Source organism: Megachile rotundata, chromosome 3 (genome assembly GCF_050947335.1).
Source record: "Megachile rotundata isolate GNS110a chromosome 3, iyMegRotu1, whole genome shotgun sequence".
Classification (NCBI taxonomy): Eukaryota; Metazoa; Arthropoda; class Insecta; order Hymenoptera; family Megachilidae; genus Megachile; species Megachile rotundata.
In genome coordinates, this window is record NC_134985.1 from 22,288,858 (window position 1) to 22,294,857 (window position 6,000).

The 6,000-nt window shown below is 43.9% G+C and overlaps 1 protein-coding gene across 1 annotated transcript in view; it reads right to left on the reverse strand.

The window, feature by feature from the left end:
* Window positions 1-4,975, reverse strand: part of LOC100878944 (uncharacterized) — a 126,574-nt gene extending 121,599 nt beyond the window's left edge. The window contains exon 1 of the mRNA XM_003708470.3: window positions 4,390-4,975. The gene's annotated coding sequence lies outside the window, so the exon portion shown is untranslated. The remainder of the gene's footprint in view (window positions 1-4,389) is intronic.
* Window positions 4,976-6,000: the final 1,025 nt, after the last annotated feature.

The window sequence follows — 6,000 nt, forward strand, 5'->3', positions numbered from 1 at the left end:
GCTTTCATTTTCCCCCCTATCGAGAATCTCTCGCGCCCCCTTCCTCTTCCGATGCTTATGATTAATGAAATCAGTCCATGTAGCGATTCTTCGTCGCTCGCTGGCTCGTTTCCGCCGTAATGAATGCTAACGAACGGATCGAAAACCCTTTCGTTCGGATTCGTTTCATTGTCGTTGCTCGGTCGACCCGAAATTCACGCCCGTAGTCGCGCGCAACTGTACATTTGTTGTGTTCATTGTTAACCTGACACGTGCGTAGCGTCGTTCACGAACGAAAATCTACCAGGAATCCATCATTTTTTTTCTCCTTTCTAAGTTTTGTCGAATTCAGCTTAGGATGCAATACAAACAGTGTACAATTGTTTCGTATGGGTTCCGTCTAATCTCATGGTAATCTCGCTCTCGAGGATTTCCTTTATCTCCCCTAGGATATTTCTGGAATTTCCTTGGGGGGTTCGTTTACGGTTTCCCGAGAATTTCCCTAGGGTACCGTTAGAGGTACCATAGGATTACTCTAGAACTCTTCAGAGTCACCTTAAACTCGAAGCTCCCCTGACTCTGCATAGAGCTCCACAGAGTTCTCTCGAAAAGTGATCGCTCGAATAGCAAGAACGTACATATACGGTCTCGAAAAATACTACGTGTTAAAATAATATTTCTAAGAATATATTCGCATACATTTCAATTTTTTTCAGAAATGGTTCTGACTACCGTAATAAATTTCATGGCAAAGTTTAAAATGGGACACACTGTATATGTTTATACAACAATACCACAGAGCAGCGTTTTTTCTTCGCGATTTCAGATGAAATATCGTGTTTGCTGTTCCAGATTAATGCACGGGAGGACGGCTACAGATTGCAGTTGGCGTTAAAAGATTTCCCGCGAAAACGGCGACATCTACGAAGAGCGTGGTAGAACGATGCAAAAATAACCTTAAATTACATAATGGCGACTCGCCCGCAGATTCATCGCATATACACCGGATACCGTTTCACTCGACGCGTTTGCTGTTTATGCTCGTCGTTCCACGAGAATAATTTATCGATCTTCGATCGAAATATACGGAACGTTTCGAGACATATGTATTATAATTCGTTTCAGAAGTGACACATAAAAACTTGCATCAAGCTCTACTGGTTATCGCCATTTTTATACTTCACTAATTCATCACCATTCTATTCCCGCGTTTCAAACAATCAGTACCCCGTGCAAAATACACTCTATAAATATAGAGAGTACATTTTTTATAAACAAATAGTTGATAACTGATAGTACAATATAGGATAAGTTAATAATAAATAAGTAAAATGAGATAACAGATAAATTTTAATTAACAAATTTTGAAAATAATTAAGAGGAATAGTGCTAAATTAGTAACAATTTATATGGCTCACTTCGCTCGCACGTATATATATCATGGAAGCGGCACACAATTTTCTGGTACAGTTAACAATGGGAATCATTAAGCAATGCCAAATATTAATTTTCGTGCGTTGCACGGAACTAGAAATGAAAAACAAATTGAGACGAATGAACTGTGTGCTCGTTATAAATTCATCCATTTTTTAATTTTACTCCCTCTTTTGTCGAAATGAAAACAAACATTGTTTTCGTAAAGGCAACGTCCGCCTTGTTTGATGTACCGTTCACTCATATAATTTTCAAAATCCATTGTACATTTGTTTGTTCAGTTTCGTATTGATTCGACACGATACTTCCGATCGAACGAACACTGTCGCCCTTACAGTACTGTAACACCCTATACACTCTTTTTTCCTTTTCCTTTTTTTCGTGCGTGCCGCGTAATCGATGAGGTACCCGCTTTAACGCTAGCAAAGCGTGTCGTAAAAGTATATGAGCCGATAAACGTGCAACGATGTTTACGTAGCACAGAACTTTACGTGAAATTAAATCGACAACGAGCCACTTAACCGACCAACATTATCGCTACGATTCTCGAAATTGCAATCTCGCATCCGTTCAAGGAAATATGAACGAAGCTTCAAGCTAAAAAACGCATCGTTCCAGTTATCGTACGAGCAACGCGTTCATAAAATCTCGAGATTTAATCCCTTAACGCTGAAACTTTTTCCAAATTTACCGTTCAAAATGCAAACACTATTCCTTAAGGGCTTAAGAAGCGGTGGAGAAAAAAAACGATGGTTGGAGTACAAGTTACACTACGCTTTCGTGTAGATATCAAGAGTTTGTCCAGAAAATCGACAACACACGACACTTTGCAAAGAGGAGTTTTAAAATTGTTTCCTCTATTACCTGCTTCTCGCGCTACTCTTCCATAAACACCAAAAATTCTTTGGAAAAGTTGACGACGAGCGGCATTGAAGCTGCGGATCTACGATTCGACACTTTCAATACTTTTTTTCACTAAAATACAATCATACTTGGAAGTAAGTTTCGTGCCTCCTGCACGAAATTTATACAAAATTCAAATATACTCGCGAACTGTTTCACCCCTTTTCGAGTACCAGTACTTCACAGTTGTCAATCGTATCACAACTATCTCGTTCCCTCTCGCGTCCAACATATTCGACCACAAACAAACCTAACCTATCTAGATCAGATAATATTAGTCAATTGCTGAAATAGCTGTCTCTCTCTCTGTTAGTGCAGTTTGTAAGGGAATACTATATACGTCCAGCAGCCCCAAAAGTCGTCGGCGGAGTCGGTCGATAACCTCTTTCGACCTTCAGGACAAATCCACTGGTTGTCCCCGCTTATTTACCCGTTTGCTCCACGACTCATCCCACCTTCCTCTTTTTTAACTTCCAAGAGATGCCGAAACTTCGTAGACGGATACGTTCGGAAGGGACGAGAAGCAAGTTGGACAGTTTATCCGATTCTCGATTATCGGTAGCAGCGATAGGAGAGAGACAGAAGGGCACGTCCTTCCAGAATACTCTTTTCATTTTGTTCCAAGAGAAGGCTTCAGCCATTTCGAACTCAAACCGAACTCCTCGAACGATTTTCATCAGAGAGGTAAGTTTCGCGGATGGAGTAGGGTGAACGCGAAGAAAACGGATTCGATGGCCAGGACACGCGTCACGTTCTTGCCAGAAGTGGAAAGTTTGGTGCGTGAACGAGATTAAAAACCATTGCCTCGTAAACCGTGAACGTGTTCGCATTGGCACGTTTAGAATTTTTCGATCCACAATTTTTCCTATGGATAACGACTATGCAAGGGGTGAGAGTCCTTCTATCCGTCGTAGTACGTGTTCGTTGTAGATAAGTTGTTTATTCCAGTAATTTCCGATGAACGGTCAGTTCGCAATTCGAGAGTGTTCGGATCCATTTTGGAGTCTACCTATTCACCCCATAGGGTATTCGATCGGTCGGGTCGAATACCGAAGACGTTCACGTGATCGGTCATCGAAGCCTCTCCGTTTTAATTGCTCGGCGAGATCCAGGCGCATCGTCGACGCGGCGAAACCATTAATTTCGTTTAATCGACCACTCTTTTTCTCGTTTCGCACGAAAGTCGTAGCGTTCGTCGATCATTTCCAAACGGATGAAGAGCATCCCCTCGAGACCGTACCAGAGCAGCTGATGGAATGCACGCGATCTTTGTACCGCGTTTTCTATCGCAATAAGCTAACCTCGTCAGCTTCGATTCGAATCGATTTGCGGATTCTCGATTCCGAAGAGACCGCACTTTTCGAGAAAAATCGCAGAGAATACCGAGATAACCGGATTGGATAAACACGAGTAATCGATAGCGACTTCTCAAATGCGACTAATTTAAAAGATTCAATTCCTATCGCTTTCATTTTTAATCGCATTAGCTTTTTGCTAACAAAGGTTTCTCGATTTTCTAATTATTCGCGTGTTTCATAATATTTTAGTGCGCTGGATGGCACAGTGAAAATTGCCGTATGTGGTCAGACCCGCTATAATACGGCGCTCACATTCACTTGAATGTAACGCAAGCTAACGCCGGTTTTATAAATGTTCATTCTCTGTAGAGCAACTAAATATAAATTAACTGTAAAACAGTTACAGTCGCTTGACAAAGAGAATTTTATTCCATTAACCGCTTTAAATTCGCGTAAAAGGCACGTAGTTGAAGTACTAATAACGACATATCAAGATTCATTATTATTTCGAATACATCGACGTAACCATCAAAATTAGATATACCTTTTATTTGAAACGCTCTTTTATCAGGAACTGTGTCCCATCGCTACCCGTTAAACGTTTCTGTACGAACCTTGCATCGATATCGTTCGACGGCCAATCAACGGACTCGATCATTGCCGATATAAAGAACGCTCACGGAAAAGCGACACACGCGACAAACATTCGCTATCGTCAATAAAATTGAACAGGATGTATATTTCGATAGAACGAAGCAACTTTTGATCCACTTACGTTCGAAATCGTCACGATTCCATCGATCTCATCGCCGCATCCAATCAGCTCCGATATCCGTGTAAGTCCCTTTGTCGCGCGTAGTATCCTGCGGCTGGTAAACAAATCACAGCAACCGAAAGGTGCAATTGGAAATCCCTGCTCTCACCGAGGACACTATTTTTGTATTACTTTTTACCGACACGCGAAGTAACCGTCACATGGAGCGCGATCCTCGAGCACACACAATCGATGACGATCGAGATCGAGTCTGGTCACCGGTTTCACGCGAACCCGCCATTCGACGGCTGTGGTCGTCGCGCGAATCGATGAAAAAAATAAAAAATAACGAGAACGCGGTAATAACGGAGAGCGGCGCGACGAGATCGTCGGAGCGATCGCGAAACACAGCCCCGCGGTAAAAAAGTCTCGCGAGGACGACGGAAATCCCGAGCTCAACGTCCGCGTAGCGACTGGCGCCTGACACCTCCACCCTTCCGACAACACCCCGAGCAGCTCGCGCGCGCGACAGACAAAGACCGACTAAGAAGCCCGAGGGGAGCGATTGAGAGAGCTGCCACGAGCGGCGCTAGCGACGGGACGAGGCAAAAGAGTGGGGATTGGCTGGCTGGTTGGCACGAGAGCCACCCTTACGCTGACTAGGCCGGTGCCGTTGCCGGTGCCGGTGCGGTGCGGTGCGGTGGGCGTTCGAACAGGGTGAACCGACGCGACGCTCCACGACGCGCCGAACACCCAGCGAGAAACCATCGCTCTTACCCCCTACTTTCTCTTCTTTTCCCGAACGTTTTCTTTCTCTTACTTCTTCGACGGTCTTATCTTTTACCGATTTTCGCTAATTGTATGAAAAACAGTGCACCCCGCCGATTTCGAGACCTTTAATATCTTATCAACTACGTAACGCGTTATTACGGAATACCTAAAGGCCTAACGCGCGGTAATACAAAGCGTAGCAATACCGTGTCTGGTGGTACAATAATGTGTTAATGCAACACGTAGCTGTACAACGCGTTACGATACAATACCCACGTGAGGATACAACGCGCAGCAATGCGATGCGTTGTCGTACAAAATGTCATGATATCCAATGCGCGAAGCGTTATAACGGGTGACTATGTATAAAGAGTGGTGCTCTAACCGATCATTCAACGTGACTGTGCGTTCCCGAATAATCATCGTATTAAATGTGTGACAAATAAAATTGAGATATCAGTGTCTTTCTATTTATTGTGCACACGATTTAGCGAAATTTCTTCTTTTAAAGCACGCTAAACGTATTTCTGCACGGTGTCCTCTTTATGGTCCTCCCACCGGCAGCACGATGGTCAGCATCTTCGTAACGGGGCTGCGCTTGCGCGTGGTCCTAGATTTCATCTCGCCTCCTGATTTTTCGTAATAAAAACGTTTGTCTCGGCGAGTAGCTCGGCTGGCATATCTCTCGACGCGAACACGTTTTTCCCTTCGCACGCCCTTACGGTTCCGTTTCCATCCTTATTTCCAGGATGGTTTATGTCGTCCAGAAAGGCGACGTTCCGTCACGCGACCAACGGGAGATCAAATCGAAAGTAGGACGGCATTGGGTCGGTCTTTTGCACCGGTGAACAGTGAAGCTAC